The 18,814-nt window shown below is 42.2% G+C and overlaps 1 protein-coding gene across 1 annotated transcript in view; it reads left to right on the forward strand.

The window, feature by feature from the left end:
• The window catches only part of PPP2R2B (protein phosphatase 2 regulatory subunit Bbeta), a 280,404-nt gene that overhangs the window by 14,488 nt on the left and 247,102 nt on the right, over window positions 1–18,814 (forward strand). The gene's annotated exons all lie outside the window — the stretch shown is intronic.

Consider the following 18,814-nt stretch of genomic DNA (forward strand, 5'->3'; position numbering starts at 1 on the left):
GAGTTCTTTCAGCTATGAAGGTGATGTCTTTGTGCTTCTGTACACGTGAGAGACACCTAGAACGTGATGCAGGGTTGTGTGGGCTTAGGCCATAGAAACAGCATGGACATTTAGCAATGGCAGGTATTGGAAACAGGTCAAACCCAAAACTACTGAGCTTTAGGAATGGTTCTATCCAGCTGTGAACTTGGCAGGAGATACCTTTTTCTAATGGCTCAAATGAAAATCATGGCTCTAAATACCTCTGAATGTTGGGAACATTTAGATGAAATACTAAACTATGCACATCAGGCTCTCTCTAGTGGATATGTTTTAGTTCAGATAAAACATGCAATGCCAACAGAGATGGGATAACTTCCATTAAAATATTTTTAATTTTTAGGGGCCAACCCCTAAACTCCTGACCAGGACTTTAGAAAAACAAAGAAAAGATTGCCCACTTTGGCGAATCCATCTAGATTTCATGTGTAGCTTGGTTCATACTATGATACAACCCTGGAATTTTAGTCAGTGGTGTGAATATGCTCATCAAAAACACTCATTGTTTTTGTGCCTCATTTATAAATCTGAATCTCTTGCTTTAAAGAACACCTCAGTAACCTGGTTTGATCTTGAAAACCCTTACTTATCTGAACAGATTAGTTTAATTTATACAAAGAGTTTAAACAGAATGATTGCATAGCGTTGCCTTGTAGAAGGCTACAGAGGTAGTACGTAAATAAGCATTTGCAGGATCAGAATTTGTGTAGCCATTTGAACAAAATTATGATTGTGTGGAACAACACCCCAGTGTATTTTGGGTAAATCACCACATCCCTAGAAAAAGTGGCTGATAGCTTATCTGGCAGGAGCAGACATGTCCACTCACAGAAAAGCTTCCGCATCTCGTGTACCCAAAATAAAGACAATCGCCTAAATTAATAATCTTTTTTCCCCCATGGCAGAAACAGCAAGAAAAAGTTGCCAGTGATAATGAAGACTTTGGAACGCTGACCTCTTAGCTGCTCTTACATGCAGATGTTAAGGGAGAAACAATGTTCAAATGTGACTCATGTATAATAGAACAATAAGTGCTGGGGGGATGCAAAGAAAAGTCCTGAATCCAGCTGCAGAAAACAAAGGATTTACTATATGATTACCATAGTGTATTATCTGAGGCTAAACCTCATTAGATAATATTTCAGGTTTTTTCATATTATGCCATTATTGTGGCTGAATCTGCTAGCCTCAGTCTTGTATTTTTGTCAACAAATTTATCAGAAATACGTTCTTTTCTGAAAGCAGGAGGTTGCAAATATTGTAACAGGAGAGAAAGTTGATTTGCAGCTGTCTGGAGTAATCCAAGTTGCTCAGATACCATGCTAATGGGCACTGCCTTAAAACACAAATAGAGCAGAAGGAAATGTAAATATATATTTTTCTATTCTGTAACAGTGAAATGAAAGGCAGCTTTGGTCTAATTCTTTTCCATACTGGAAAGTAAGAATGACCATACTGGATTAAACAAAAGGTCTGTTTAGCCCAGCATCCTGTCTTCCAACAGTGGCCAGTATCAGGTGCCCTATAGTAAGGGTGAACAAACATGAGCTGGTCAGTTTCCTGGGTCCTGCAAGCATCAGGGAGTTGGGAACCAGGTAGCAGCCTGGCTCCCAGCTCCCTTCCCCTTGCAGAAATGGGAAACTGACCAGGTCAGCAAACTTGATCAGTTTCCTGGCTACAGCCAGTGGAGGGGAGCCTGAAACCAGGGGCAGCCTGGCTCCCCTCCACTCCTTGGAGCCAGAAAACTGACCAGCTCACTTTTGTTCACACCTGCTGCTGCCCTGGTCAGTTTCCTGGCTCTGCAAGCAGAGGGGAGCTGGAAACCAGGCTCCCAACTGGTTTCTAGCTCCCCGCCACTCCAGGGACCAGGAAACTGCTTCTGCCGGTTTTCCTGCTTCTGTCAGGGATGGCAGCCTGATTCCTGGCTGCTGCCCCTGGCAGGAGCAGCTGCCACCTCTGGCAGGAGTATTCCCCACGCCTGTCAGGGACGGCAGCCTGACTTGTGGCTCCTGCTCCTGTCAGAGGTGGCAGTCATGTTAACCTGAGACAATCTCAAGGATTTACTATATACATAGAATGCCTCATTAACACCATTGGGAGATACGCATGCATATAAAAAATGTAATAGCTGCACTCCCCTTTCCTTATCCTAACTCTATTTATTTTACATATTATGATGAATCTGGCATTTTTGTTGAACATGGAAAAATAACATGTTATTAAAAACATAGTAGTTGGCGCACTCCTGTAGACTCCTTTTGAGATGCTTTACTGAGAAGCTAAAGCATTGCTACTTTGTTTATTTTTCCCCTGCTGCTGGTATCAGTCTTTAGTTGTAGAAATACTTACAGCTTGAACATCTTCCATCTTATCTTGCCAGCCTGCTTGCCAGCCTGACCTCAGCTGATGACTATTTGTCTTTCTAAACAATTACTCTGGTGACTTGCTTTGATTGTGGACTGGCTGTTATTTAAATATTTATGGCCATATCTTTGCAAAACTGAACAGAAAAAAACCCAAAAGACAGCTTAATAAATGGATAAAAAGCAGTTAAATGAATGTATCTGTTGGAAAACAAACATTTCTTTTAAGCCCCCTAATAATCTCAGGCACTGAGATCCAAGGATTTCTCCATGTGAATGATAGCCTTGAGTACAAATGGGGAATATATTGATTTGTGTACCCCATTTGAGAACCAGAGTGTACAAAACAGGTGCCAGGCCTTTCACTCTCATGATGCCTCTTCAGTCTGGACAGTAATAAGGAAATAGAACACTTGTACCCACATCATCATCATCTCTAAGTGTAAGCAGGCTTGTAGTTATGTCATGGCTGCATGTGACAGAGTTCAGGAAAGAACAATGGTATTGCTCACACAGGGAGGTCTAAAGAAATGGCAGCTGAGTCCATCAGTGTGTCTGCCTGCTCCTTTTAGGTACCAATAGTGGATCCATTAAGAGCTATGTATTAAATGTAGCAACCTTTGTTTCAACCTGCAGTTTAAAATTAGGCTGCAATGAATTAAAACAGAATTGTGTCTATGCTCACACTTGAGAATTAAATTTGTGTGTCCAAATTATACACAGCATAATTAGATAGCAAGGAAAGACAGAGGGAATCTCTGCTGCACTGGGGCAAGTCAGAAGCAGCTCCACTTCCTTCAATGGAGTAGCCTTTGAGTTACCCAAAAAGATAATAGAGATCAGAATAAGGCCCATTAACGCTACTTGCAGTGGGAGTCAACCAAAAACGTAATTGCTCACTGAGCAGTACTGTGAATGCACTATCTGCCTTATGTACCTTTTTTGGTTCAGCATTCTGAAATACTTAAGCTTTTGTATTTGTATGCATGTGCTGGGGCCTGTGTTTTTAATTCAAGCTTGTACAAAAGTGTGTACAAAACTTGGGTCTTATGCAGGTCTGTTCCCATCTACTTGAGGTATACCTCATTATCAGTGTTTTGGCAATAGTTGATCTGAAGGAGGTCATGGAAATCATATCTTTCATTACATAGAGAGCATGGAGCAGCTTATGGATTCACTTCACACTTTCACTTTCTTTAGTAAAGTTAATTACTTTAGCATTTAGTGCAATTATGTTTTATTGATGCTGAATATTCCTTTTGTCTTCTGCTCAGTTTATAAAATTCCCTATGGTAAATTAAGCAAAGGTACTGTGAAGTAACTAGTGTGCCTAATTGGCTGGACTTTTAGTACAGACCTTAACATAATTTAAATACACAGATATAATTACTATTAAACCCCTCTCTAAGGTAGGATAATTATGTCTTTATAACCCAGATGGTAAATACACTCAAACTAATTCACTCAAGGACCAAAATTTAAGTTACCTTACAAATTAAGGACCAGATTGTGGACTTGTTATTTCCATAGATGAACAGTTATTTGCACTACGAAACAAGCAGTCCTGTAGCACCTTTAAGACTAACAGTTTTATTAATTAGGTGATGATGAGCTTTTTGTGGGTAAAACCTACATCTTCAGATTATGGACCAGGATTAAAAAGCAGTTGGCTTTTAGCTCAAAATGTAGAGACTCCTGCACTAAGTTCCAGAGGTTCTAGGTTCAAGTCTGCCTGTGGGGGCTGGCCCACAGTTCCACCTGGGTCATGAGCAAGTTTGGGACGTGCTTCCTCAGCTAGGGGAAAGATGTAACCCATGCTCCTTGGTGTGGTTGGCCGTCCCAGATAGTAGCACCTAGGTCACTTACAGAGTGATTTGCACTGAGAGCCCATTGGCTCAGTAGGACTTCTTTTGTGACTTTTCTTCCTTCTTGGTAGTCACTCAATATCCAGTAGGACATCTTCATGTCACCCTCTTATTTGCGAGTCAATTAACAGCCAATCAGCCCAATTCTGCAGCTGCAGATCTTATCACAGAAGAGGCAGGTGTTAGTAGCTCTTAGAGGAGCATGGGACAGTTTTTTACACTCTTTTCTTCTCTGCCTGTCCTTCTCTGCACTGCGGAGGGAACTCTCAAATTGCACCACCCCTTCACAGATTACTGTTCTCCACTGGGGGCGATCTTGGGCAAGGTTCTCCCAAGTGTTAGACATCCAAAGCACATGACCAGTCCAACAAAATTGTCGATGAATGATAATGACTTCAATGCTGGTCACGTTGACTCTTCCAGGATGCTAGTGTTATGCACCTATCCATCCAAGAGATATTTAGGATTCTCCTGAGGCAGCATTGATGATATTGTTCAAGTGCCTTCAAATTACACTTATATGTTGTTCCAACGCTACTGTAAGCTTGTAAAATCTGGACAACCAATGCACAGTATACAAGGTGCTTTGTCCTGGGATAGATGTCCCAGTTCTTGAAGACCCTATGTCTCAGATGGGTGAAAGCAGAGCTTGCACAGCTCAGACAATGCTGGATTTCTGCATCAATGTTGACTTTTGTGGAGAGATGACTTCCAAGGTATGGGAAGTGCTCCACATTTACCAGTAGTTTTCCATTGACTTCAATAAAAGGTATATGAGATTGTCCCATTGGTGAAGGTTGGTGGAGCACCTTGCTCCTTTTGACGTTCAGTCTGAGGCTGGTATTCTTGGATACTTCAGCAAAGGCACTCAAGATGGTCGGCAGTGCTGTGGGAAAAAGAGCAACAACCATATTGTCATCCACATATGGGAGCTCCATGATCGAGGTTGTGGAGGTCTTATTTTTAGCCTTCGGTCTCCTGAGATTGAAAACCTTCCCATTCACTCTATAGACAAGCTTCATATCAGCTGGAAGCTTGCCATCAATGAGGTGAAGGGTCATGGTGATGAAAATGCAGAACAGTGATGGGGCAGTGATGCAGCTCTTGTGTGATTTTTGTTTTGACCTCACAGGGGTTGCTTTGGGATCCACTACTGCTTAGTACTGTGGTAGTCATGTTGTCGTGAAGTAGCCTAAAAATGCTAATGAATTTTTTGGGGCAGCTATATCTTTGAGAGGTGCTACAGGGCGCTACGATTGACTGAGACAAATGCTTTGGTCAGGTCGATGAAACTCATCTGTAAGGCTTGCCCATTAACCACAGTTAAGAGAAAAATTAATGCCAAAAATATCACAATTAATCACAGTTTTAATTGCACTATTATACAATAGAACACCAACAGAAATTTAAATATTTTTGGATGGAGTTTTTCTACATTTTCAAATACATTGCTTTCAATAACAACAAAGAATACAAAGTGTACAGTGCTCAATTTTGTTATTTTCTGTTACAAATATTTGCCCTGTAAAAATAAAAACACATAAAATGGTATTTTTAATTCACCTCCTACAAGTACTGTAGTGCAATCCTCTTTATCATGGAAGTGCAATTTACAAATACATGAGTTTTTTAGTTGAATAAGTGAACTTCAAAACAAAAGAACCGAATTTGCAAGACAAACAAGTTTGTTTATATTTACAGGAGATAATGCTGCTACTAGTACCACTTAAACTCTTGTAGTTGGAGTGGAGCATAGGTCATCTGCAAGTCTCCTCCACTTCACTCCATTGATCAGATTTAGCACCAAATACAGGTGCCTAACTTGAGGAGGGGGGTCCCATCTTTCTAGAATATTAGTGGCAGTTAATTGTATGAAGAAACAGCCCCTTATACAGTCACTAGCTAAAAAGAAGTGAATTTCTCATTTGGAGTATTATGAATTAAGATAGATTGAAATGAAGTATGTAAAACCCCTGCCCTCTGACACTGAACTTAGAGCATTTCTACTCAATATTATTTTTATTATTATCCAAAGTTTGAATAATGTAGCAAGTTTCACCTCATCCTATGTTATTACCAGATAGCCCTTGTGAAAGAGAGAAAAACAGTAGACTCCAATGTAAAGCTACAGGCGCATGTCTGGACTGTTTTAATATAAAGAAGTATAAAGAACATCCAAATTGCTGGTGATGTGGAGAAGATATGATGAGCAGTCACATTCACGATATGGCAATATGCCCTGTTCTCTGGCTGCCAGATTCAATTATTGGTATTTAGGCATATCAGTAGTGCAGATGGTTCAGCTGGGCCCCATTAAGGATGATTGGTACACCTGCATTTTTGCTGTGGTCGTTCAGATTAAATAGAAATGTATTTATTTAAAATCTACTTATTCAAAATGCTATTTGTTTGTTTATTTATTTATATAAAATCTCTCTCCTTGTTACTCTTTCCCACTTTTGCATTGTACTTATTTTTATTCCATTTGTCTGTTTAAACCAGTATTTTTGCATCTTTGTTGTCTTCTTTGAGGTATTACTTTTATTCTCTGTGTTTCCCACATATGACAGATGCAGAATGTTCTCAATGTAATTAAATGTTATTCACTATGGTGAAGTTTTAAAATACCAAACAATGTAATCCAATTTAACGCCCCCTTTCCTGCCAGTAATATTGGATGTCCAGTAACAGAAAATAAATCAGCTTGAGATGTCAGTCTAGGTGAGACTTTCATTCCAGTATACAGGTTTGGCACGTGGATGGGACCCCCTAAAATTCTGCTGTGGATGTAAGATCCTGTGGGTCAAGGAGAGAAAATATTACATCATACTTTGAGACCCTTGCACAGCAAGTAATATCTAATATCTCCTCAGACAAATTATTAGTCTTTACAATATCTGTCTCTGGTAGGTAAGGAATAAATAGAATTTACTTTATCCACCAGCCTGAGCTACACTAAAAAGTAAAGTCAACCAATCTATACCACTGAGGAGTGTGAAAAATCCACACCCATGAGCAATGTAATTAAGCTTACCTGAGCCCTGAAGTAGATGGTACTTGGTTGATGAAAGAATTCTTCTTTTGACTTAGGTACCCTTTCTTGAGGACATGAATTACCTGTACCAACCAGAGAATCCCTCCCGGGACACAGTGGTATCTGCAGTGGAGGACTACAGTGGCACAGCTGTAGTGCTTTAAGTATAGACAAGCCCTAATTAAGCTGGAAGTGAAGTGGAAAATATTGTCTCTAGTGAAAGCTGCATGGCAAATTTAGATGCTTAGAAAGTAAGTGTTAAAACTGGAATTTGACCACAGGTGGTTATAAAGCCAGTTTTACATCTGATCCAGAAAACAGAACCCCCAAGAGCACAATTGCAGGGACTTTTTCAATGCAGTGTCTAATGGATGAGTAAGCTCCTGCTGAGTCATCAGTATCATTTTTTGCAGCCTTTGGATATAAATCATGTAATTTTCTTATGACCCAGAGAAAACAGTTGGTAAATAGGGTGACCACATTTCCGTAGACAAATACGGGAAGCCCTGGGGCTGGGCAGCTCCCTGGCTGCCCCATGCCTCGGGACACCGGGAATGGCGATGCTGCCCCGCAGGAGACCTACCTAGCTGCCCCCCACCTCAGTGCACCGCGAACAGGGCTGCTGCCCCTGCAGGGGACCTCCCCAGCTGTCCCCCATCTTAGGGTGCTGGGAAAGGGGTGGTAGCTGCACCACTGCTCCTCCCGGCTTCCCGGAGCCATGGGGAGCAGGGAACTGGGCGGCAGACGCGCTGGTGCTCTTCCTGACTCCCCTGAGCTGTGGGGAGCTGGGACCCAGGCTGCAGCCATGCCGGTGCTCCTCCTGGCTGCCCTAAGACGCAGGGAATCAGGTCAATGGCAGGGCCCTCTGCTGGCTCCCTATCTTGAGTGGCCAGAGAACTTGTGAGTATGTGCTCTCCGGCCAGCCGCTGTGCCTGCACTATTGTGGGTGATGGCAGGGTCAGCTCAGCAGGGGGCCTGAATAAGAGGCAGTTAGCCCCTTTGTTAAAATAAATTGGGATGCCTTCCTGGCCCCCGAAATATGGGACTGTCTCAGCCAAAACTGGACAAACCTTAGATGTTTGTCTTTCATTGGGACCTAGGTGCCCAAGTTAATTAGGTGCTTTTGAAAATTTTACCCTGTATCTTTAAGAAGAGAGCATGGAGTCTTATCTCTTTAGTATGCTAGATTTTGGCCTGTAAGGACAGAGATGACAGAAAGAACACATTGTGTGGTTCCTCTGCTTTATAATTAAAACATATTACTTGTTCTGAATGTTAGTGTCTTTCTCCAGGGTAGAGAGTGGATTTTCTCCACCCAGAGTGCAAAACTTTCCCATATAGCATTGTGTAATGCAGACTGATTATTCCAGACCTGAGCTGGATAATAAATAAAGAGTACCCTCACTCAATCATACATGCCATTTTCTTCCAGTACCACAGGAAGCAGTGGAGATTCCTCATATGTTACAAGGGATACAGCCAGCAGAGACAAGTTCATGTTTACTGTCAAATGAATCAGTAGAGAATGAAACACTCACAGTAAACAGTATCTGGAAGAGGGGATCAGAGACTGGGTGGGAAGAAAGGAGAGAAATAGCAGCTAACAATGAAGAGCAGGGTGAAAATCCAAGGACCATCCTCAAACTTTTCAATATTCAAAGTCAATGCATTTGGCCAGCTGAAGTCTCATTGGTATATACAGTAAAAGCCCTGTTATCTGACACTCTGATTACCGGCACATTCAGTTAATGGGCATGCCCAGCTGCGATGCTGATGTCCCTGCTGGGGCAGGCTGACTGGCTGGCGCCAGCTGCTTTGGTGACCAAAGGGTCAGCTGCCATGGGGCTGGCTGGTCACTGAATGGCTGAGGTGGGAGGGCAGAGCAGGCTCAGGCCTGCTGTATAGGTGAGGGGGGCCACAGCGGTGATGGCTGTTGTGGTGGCCGTGGGGCCGATTGCCTGGCTAGGGCCAGCTGCCACAGGTGTCAGCTGCCCAGTTGTGAATGGCTACCATAGGGCTAGCTGGCCACAGCATGGCTGGGGTGTGGGGGTGGGAGGTAGAGCAGGCCCGGGCTACCTGCTGCATGGCTGGTGGGGCAGGGCTGCAGAGTGGGGCCAGCTGCCCACTGACTAGTGGGGGGTTAGAGCAGGGCTGCTGCTGGCCCCAGCTCAAATACATTCCACATTTTATTATCTGGCATCCCCAGTTCCACAAGGATGGGGGGTAATAAAGCTTGTATTGTACTCTCAGCTGCACCAGTGCATTCAAAGAGCTTTGTCCACAGCAATCCTAGCTGAAGACCTCTCGAGGTCCCTCACAGTTCTTGTATTCTATGAGGGTTATAAAGTGCTTTTTTTTTTTTTGTAACAAATTAGGAGCTGGTACAGCTGCCACACCTCGCTGAGTTCCTGTGGCTGGGGCTGCTGGAAGAGCGGTGGCGGCTCTAGTTCTTGGCCCCTCATGCTCCAGGGCAAGGAGGGGGGCTCCAGCTCCCAGCCCTGGTCTGCCATGGAGAACGGGGGCTCTGGCTCTCAGCCCTATGGCAGCCTCCCAAACCTGTGCTGTTGCTGGCAGCCCCCGCTGAGGGAACCCTGGTGAGGGCTTATATAAACAAAGGCAGTACTGCAGTACTACTATTTTGGGGTAACTTAATAAGTCTTAGACTGTACAGTTGATTGGAGGTGTGATTTTTTTAATCAAATTAGTTACTCTGGTATAGCTTCTAGTATGGATGAAGTTATACCAGTAGAAAGATGCCTTCTGCCATTGTAATTTATCCCTTTTCTCTTCTGAGAATGAGCTATACTAATAGGCTATGGTTACACTAGAGAGTTTTGTCAAGAAAATAGGGGTTTTGTCGACAAAACACACCATGCATTTATGTACAAAGTGCCTTTTGTCAACAGCGAATGGACAAAACCCAGCACTTTCCCCCACAGGGTTCTGCCTCTCTTCTACGAGGTATAATATTTTCACCAACAGATTTCTGTTGCCAAAACAACTGTGTAAATGCCCCCAGGGGGCCTCTGTTGACAGACAGGGAATCCACAACAGTGGGCATCCCTGTCTGCTGTGCTTCCGGGTGCCTATTTTGTCCAGAGAACACTCAGGCAGTCCAGCGGCTCTGTTGACAGAGCCCAGCACTTTTCCGATTGGCTTTTGTGTGTGACCATACTCTGTTGACAGAAGTTTTGTCAGGAAATCTCTTCCAACATTGACTTCTGCCTGCAGATCTCTGTAGTGTAACCATAGCCTTTAAGTACTTTTAAACTGATGCTCGTGGGGTTGTACTACTTTAATTACACCAGCACAGTTGCTAATTATTGCACTGACCTTCTGACATAAATTCTGCTCTTGTTTTTATCTTTGAACCCCCTTGTGAGTGAGGGCTGATTTCAGTCCTGTATTCTCATAGCTACATTTAAAAATAATTAGCATTTATCAACTGTGATATGGAAGCAACCACTGTTATTTCAATTTCAGATCCTTTAATTTCCTTTTGGGCAAATGGAGAACAACTCTAAAAACATCAGTGGAGCTACAGTTAATTTAAATCAGAATTTGACCTTAAGCGCTGGACATAAGTAATTGTGTTTCACTGGCTACCATTCTGTTGAACTATTACAAGTTTTGGTCCCAATTCCCTACTAGTTTGAACTGGCAGAATGCCGTATGGCTCATTGATGACCCAAGCATCCAGGAAACAAAGATGGCAGCTGAGCAAATGGCTAGCTATGGAGTTCACTAACCAGTTACTTCTGGGGCTGGTTTTTATGAAGTGCAGGGGTTGAGTTGTTGGTTCTTTTCTAACTCTAAATTAAAATGTAATTGAAGAGTTGCTATAGATTATAACTGCTAGGCTAAGCAGATCTTAGCATTTATATGCTGTTTACATAAACTCATTCAGTATATTACATGAATTTTCTCTAATATTTGTATTTGCAAGTCTCTTCCTTTTTTCTCTTTTTTTAAATAGATGTAATTTGTTTGCCAGAGACAAGCTCATTGTTGTCTCGGTTGAATCTCTCTGTCACCTACCCCCATTAGTTTTGAGAATGCTCATCAAAATTATAACACAATTAGAACATGACAACAAGGTTGGGAATTAGTGAGTGAAACAGTCTACACAGGATGCTGTTCTTGGGGAAAAACATGTATTTTCCTTACATAGGGGTCTGTGTGGTGTGATTAAGAATTGCAAAATAGTGCACAACTCTTCTGTCAAATCATTAAAGCACTGATGTTTTAGGAAGTCCTCTCATTCTATTATAGCAAAAGGAAAAATGCAAGAGGGGTTTTTTTTTTTGCCTGTAAATTAAGGAACAGTGGCACATCATGTGATAAAAACAAGGCTTGAAAAGAACCAGGTTTGAAATTTAGCTTACCAGTTCAACATAGTTTTTGAGCTTTTGTTCACAGAAGAATTACGAGAGATCACAGAATGGGAAAAACTCCTTTAAAAATAAAGATTTCAATTGGGAATCAGACTTGGAAAGTATCCTGTTATGACATCCTGGTATGAAGAAGTGGGTCTGTCCCGTGAAAACTCATCAGCTAATAAATTATTTCGTTAGTCTTGAAAATGCTACATGACTGCTTTTTTGTTTTGATGTATATTTGTGTGTTTCAAAGGGGTAGTTCAGGAAGGTGTACAACAGAGTAGGTGGTTATGTATTTGTATACACACAGCAAGCCTAACATTATATAGCTGAATGATGTCAATAGATAGACAGGATATACATCAACTTATATTCTTCAACATTGTTAGTTATCAAAGAGAGAGTGATGTTCAATCATTAAATACAGAGGGTGAAATCCCAGTTCCATTATACCAAATGAGACTTCAGTAGGGCTGGGATTTCACCCTTGGCATGAAGTCCTTTTTGATTTTACTTCACACTGACGTAAGAAACCTGGGTTCAGTTTGTAGACTTTGTCACCTATACCTGGGTCACATGCTTAGGCCCTGAGAACCTTGCCTTGAAATTTACGTGAGAACTGTGAAGGAACAAAAGAGTAGCAATAATGGGCTCAGGGGGAAGCACTTCTTTATTACGGAAGTTTGCAATGATGCAAAATCTTGAAGGGGAAAAGAGAAGCTAGGGGATCAGAAGGAAGTTATTTCTCCTGTATACACAAAAGATGGCTGCACTGTCTCTTCTGACTCAATAATCAGAGCTTTATTATAGACCCAAAACAAAAAAATCAGTCAAGTAGCACTTTAAAGACTAGCAAAATAATTTATTAGGTGAGCTTTCGTGGGACAGACCCACTTTTTCTGACCATAGCCATACCAGAACAGACTCAATATTTAAGGCACAGAGAACCAAAAATAGTAATCAAAGTTGACAAATCAGAAAAAAATTATCAAGGTGAGCAAATCAGAGAATAGAGGGGCGGTGGGGGGAGGGGAGTCAAGAATTAGATTAAGCCAAGTATGCAAAAGAGCCCCTATAATGACACAGCAAATTCCCATCCGGGTTCAAACCATGTGTTAATGTGTCGAATTTGAATATAAAAGAGAGTTCAGCAGCCTCTCTTTTCCAGACTGTTGTGAAAATTCCCCTTCAGTAAGATGCAAACTTTTAAGTCATTAACAGAATGGCCCACTCCATTAAAATGCTGGCTGACAGGGTTGTGGATCAGGAGTGTTTTTATATCCGTTTTGCGCCCATTAACTCTTTGTCTAAGAGAGTTTGAAGTCTGTCCAATATACGAAGCATCTGGGTATTGTTGGCACATGATGGCATATATGATGTTAGTTGAGGAACACGAGAATGCGCCCATGATTCTGTGAATACCCTGGTTAGGTCCAGTGATGGTATCTCCAGAATAGATATGTGGACAAAGCTGGCAGCAGGCTTTATTGCAAGGAAAAGTCCCAGGACTGGTGTTTCTGCAGTATAGACTGTGGTTGTGGGAGAGAATCCTCATAAGGTTGGGAGGTTGTCTGTAGGAGAGAACAGGCCTGTCACCTAGGGCCTTCTGGAGTGTGGGATCCTGGTTAAGGATAGGTTGTAGGTCTTTAATAATGCATTGCAGCGGTTTGAGTTGGGGGCTGTAGGTAATGACCAGTGGTGTTCTGTTCTTGGCTTTTTTGGGCCTATCTTGGAGTAGCTGGTCTCTGGGTATTTGTCTGGCCCTGTTGATTTTGTTTTTTATTTTTCCTGGTGGGTAATTCAGGTTTATGGATATTTGGTAAAGAACTTGTAGTTTTCAGTCTCTGTCAGTAGAATCAGAGCAAATGCGATTGTACCTAAGGGCTTGACTGTAAACAATGGATCTAGTTATGTGTGCAGGATGGAAGCTAGAAGCATGTACTTGGCTTAATCTAATTTTTGACTTGCCCCCACCCCCACTTCTGCCCCTCTACTCTCAGATTTGCTCAGCTTGATAAAGTTTTTCTGATTTGTCAACCTTGATTACTATTTTTGGTTCTCTGTGCCTTAAATATTGAGTCTGTTCTGGTATGGCTATGATCGGAAGAAGTGGGCCTGTCCCACGAAAGCTCACCTAATAAATTATTTTGTTAGTCTTTAAAGTGCTACGTGACTGCTTTTTTGTTTTGATAGTATATAGACTAGCACGGCTTTCTCTCTGTTATTATAGATCCAGTTTGACCACTAATGCTTTGGAATTTCTAAATTCGGAGAGTCTCTTTCAAAATTCTGTCTATGGTAGAATTGTGTACTGACTTTTTTAAGTTGTTCCTTTAGAAAACCAAAATGGAGCCTGGTAAACCGAAGGAAATTAACCTATTTCAAGATTTTTTGCAGTGTTGTTAGAGCTGTGTTTGTCCTGTAATTAGAGAGAGGGGGGCTGAGGTGTGAGGGGATAAGGTAATACTGTTTATTGATTGCTGAGTACCTTGCCCAGACCTGCACAAGAGTTTTGTGTACTTGAAAGCTTGTCTCTTTCAGCAAGGGTACAGTTACACTGGGGAGTTTTGTTAACAAAACCCTGGTTTTGTTGACAAAACTAGTGGAGTGTTTTGTTGGCAGTTTATCGACAAAACTCAGCACTTTTGCTGGAAGTGTTCTGCCTCTCAGCCATGACTCACAATGAAAAAGTTGTGTGGACACTCTGAGGGGGCTTCTCTCAACAGACAGGGCATCCAGAACAACGGGCAGCCCTGTCTACTGTGCTTCCTCCAGCTGCCTGTTTTGTTGAGAGAGCACCCAGGCAGTCCAGCCACTCTGTCAGTAGAGCCGAGTACTCTTCCGATTGGGGTTTTTGTGGCCACACTCTGTCAACAGAAGTTTTGTCAGGAAATCTCTTCTCTTCTGACAGTGACTTCTGTCAACAGATTGCTGTAGTGTAACCATAGCCCAACAGAAGCTGGTCCAATAAAGGACGTTTATTAATCATCTTCGTGTCTCTGTTCCAAGTAACGTTTAATATAGTGGCATTCATTTCCTTAGCTGCATTTTCTAGGTCACCCACAAGGTGGTGGTGTCCAATTATATTAGTGCCCATGTTAATTAAATAGTTTCTAAACTATACCTGCAGTACTGCAATAGGTCTAATTTTTCTTTGTTAATGGTAATAACTACAATGTTCCTTTGTCAAAATCATGATGGATTTATTAATTTTTGTGTTTTGTGCAGAGTGGGTCAATTTCCACCTTGCTGTGTTTGTACGGGTGCATCTGAAAATCTACAAGAGCAGTAGATTTCTAGAAAATCTGAAGTGTTTTAGGAATAATTTGTTGTGTTTCAAACCAGTTAACTACTCTCTGAAATTTCATGCATTCTCATCTTTAAAACACTAGATTTTGGAACTTGACGTTGGCATCAGGACTTTCTCTGGCTTAGCTGTGATGATAAATGTCTTCGCTGATGCAGGAACTTGTGCGGTGTTGAATTCTGTTTAATGGCTGCATACTGTTAAAATGCCTGGTGCCGCTGAGGGAGCAGAAAGTGTGGAGGGAGGATTATCAAGCATACAGTATGTGGCATCTCATTTAATAATTCAAACAAATTAGGTTACCTTAAGCATGTGAGCTGGCCTGGAAAGGCTGCTGTACTAAGCAACACACCCTGCTGTGAAAATGTTTTCAAAAATGCTTGGAATAGAAACACTAGGATGACTGTCAATATTGCTCTTTCAGGGAAAATAACAGCAGTCATGCATTTTGTATAAGGGAGACAGATCAAACAGACAATCAGTCATTTTATTATGTATAAGCTCTCCTCCTGTGTTGTTTTAGCATCAGAAGCTCAGACGCGGGAGAACAGGCTTGTTTGGCCACAATTCTGATTGTAGCATATACAGTTCCAAGAAGACCACTCTACAGGCTTTGTCTAGTACTTGTTAAAATAAGTGGGAAGTTTTACAATTATTTTAATTGGACTTGGACTGAGTCTATAGTAGCGGTCTCGGGTGAAATGTCTGGCCTGATAACTAAGTTCCCAGGATTTTAAACAACTTTTATTTTGATCTACATTCTTTCCCATTCCCTTCACTTATTACGATCTCTTTTTATTATCAGCCACCTGCCTGCTCACCTCTCTACACTGCACACAATGGCTGAACACACAGAGAAAGACAGAACCTGTTGTCCAAAAGCCTGTGTTTTTATTGCTTGAACAGAAAGTTAATCTACTTCAGCTGCTAGGATACACAAGGGAGAAGGTCTGATTCTAGCCAGAAGATGGCAGTGCTACATATATATACACTAGCCAGTCTATTAAAATACTTTACACTTTACATGCACAACACAAGAAGATCTCAGGGCCTGTTTTCAAACACTGCTTACCCCATTTAGCTTCACAATGTCTTGTGTGATATATTGTCATTTCCATTTTACACACTAAGAAATTGGGGCACAGGAAGGTATAACCACTTGCCAAAGAAACAATTCATTAGGGGCAGTGAGGAAGAGATGCCAGGTCTCCTAGTGCCACTAGAGGCATACCCTAACTGTAGTGGAATAACTGGAAAGTACATTTAATATTTGGATTTGCCTGGTTTGGAAATGAGCCAAAGAACTCCATCTGCAAGTGCCTCTGCCCCAAGAGGAACAGGTGAGCAAAAAGAGTTCGAGTGTGGGTTTGTTGATACTCTAGTCCCTTTGTATCACCAGCAGAAGCATAAGTGATGAGTGGTTATTAAAGCCAGTGTCCACAGTTAAAGGTTCTTCCGATCCCAAAGAACTAGACACACATCCAGGTCAATATATAATATGGATATCACCCAAAATCACACTGTTGCTAATCTTTTGGTAACTAAAATCTCAAGGTTTATTTATGAAAAGAAAGAAGAAGGGTGAGAGTTGAAATTGTTCAGAGGCATCACAAATGCATACAACAATTGCACAGTTCTTGGTTTTGGTTTGAAGCAGTGAGTTAGTAAACTACTGGCTTAAGTCAAGCCACTGATTACTTCAAAATCATTGGAAGGAGCTTAATCCCTTTTGGCATAAATCCATAGTCCTAAGGCTTGAGACATCGAGAACCTGGATCAGGAAAGTGGGGAAATGTCCCCAGGTTCTTCTATGCCTTCTTCCTATGGAGGGAATCCCATTGTTCTTAGTGGGAAAAAGTACAGTCAAAATATAGAGTTTGGAGTCATATGGGCAAGTCACATATCCACACACAGTTTTGTCTAGTCACAGCAGAAACTATTATTCACATTCCAGTTTGAACACTCACAGGAAAGTTCATTCAGTATAGATAGATGTTCTCATGATCCACTGTCAGTGGCATGTTTCTTCATGAGCCATTCAACTTGAATATCTCCTCCAAGACATGCGGACTAAATACTTTGTGGGTGTAACTCCAGAATCAAACATTTGAAATCTGGTATAGAGCCAATATTTATAAATTCAAATACAAAAATTATACATGCATACAAATAGCATAATAACCAACAAAGAACATCTTTGAAGGCTGTGTCTACATTACCTCAGATATCGACCTGCTGAGGGTTGATCTTCCAGGGTTCGATTTTGTGCACCTGGTAGGGGCATGTGAAGTCAACCTATCAGGGATTGGCAGTTGATCCCTGTACTCCTCGCAGTACATGAGGAGTAAGGGAGGTTGATGGGACAAACTCTCCAGTTGACCTTCTTCAGTGAGGATGGCCAGGTAAGTTGATTTGCACATACGTTGATTCTAGCTATGCAACTACTGGCGCTAGAATTGTGTATCTGCATTCAACTTACCTGCATAGTGTAGACATACTGTTAGATATTCTACATATCACATTTGGTACAATATTTGTTACGAATAGATAACCACGGTTGCAACAGTGATCAGGATATTTTAATCAGATAATTTCAGAGGCTGCCACCCACAAAGTGATTTATTATGTAAACAGTTGTTCACCAGGGTCAAGAAGCAGCCTCTCAAATTCCTATAAGCACAGGTGGCAAGCTATGTGGGCCTGTGATGCTTGGGCGTCAGGAATATTCCTGGCCCAGAGGCAGTATTCCCTATAAGCTGAGCACTTGGATGGGTGTCCAGGAGAGATTCAGTTGCTGCCCAGTTGATTAGCAGAGCACTCACAGCTGGAAGCATGTGTTTCTATTGGTTGTGCAAATGTGCACATGCCTTTGTGCATGTAACAAAATGTATTCTGCCCTTGAATGGAAAAAAACAGAGGGGACACTGCCCTCGGACCCTGATTCATTAAAGTTGATGGCCAGGTCTCTTCCTGGCCTCACCTGCTGCCTGTGTGTGCTACCTCAGTGCCCTGGCCCTGCTTGCTGCTTCTGGATATTTAAAATACCCCAGATGCCCTTGCTGCCACCACCCAGCCACCAGCAGCACAGCTGATCTCCACATTGCTGCTGGCACGTGCATCCCTGCGGCTCCAAGGGATTGGGGGGGTGGTGTTCCATGTGCTGCTCCCGCTCCACAGGGCTGTGGGGCCACAAGTGCCAGCGGTGTTGTGGAACACGCTGCAGGAAGCTGCTCTAGCCCTGCTGCACTGCCGGTGGGGCAGCAGGAGTCTCTAGGCATTTTAAATTACTTGGGGACAGCAAGCAAGGGAGAGGAGGTCACCTGGAGAACCCATTCCCAGGAAATTCCCAAGGAGTGTACGGAGATCCCTGCTCACAGGAGCTGCTGTCCCCACTAGGTAAGTGCAGCACCCTCCATGTCTACCTCCCATGTCCCCTCGCGTACCCCACTCTCTCCCAAGGCCTACACTCTCTTGCACCACTATAATTTCTGCAAACCTGCTGCCTCACCTGTAAGTTATGACTAGAACTGGCTAGGAGGAAGAAAAAAAAACAGAAATTTTAGTCCAGATTTTTTCCCTTTTTTTTTTTTTTTGGTCAAAATATTTTGTCTTGACCATCACTAGAACTGGCTTCCACTACCCCTTCTTTTTCTTACAAAATGTTCACAGTGAAGTTTTGTTTCACGTCCACCTTTAGTTAGTACCAATAATTCAGAGATGCTTCATGGTCTCCAGATGCTGCCCAGTGCTGAGATTTCTTGTGATTTTTATATGTGGATCTGGTGCTGGTGGCAAGAATGGGCTAAATGAACACAGTGTTTCTGTGA

This window comes from Carettochelys insculpta, chromosome 15, assembly GCF_033958435.1.
Source record: "Carettochelys insculpta isolate YL-2023 chromosome 15, ASM3395843v1, whole genome shotgun sequence".
Taxonomy (NCBI): domain Eukaryota; kingdom Metazoa; phylum Chordata; order Testudines; family Carettochelyidae; genus Carettochelys; species Carettochelys insculpta.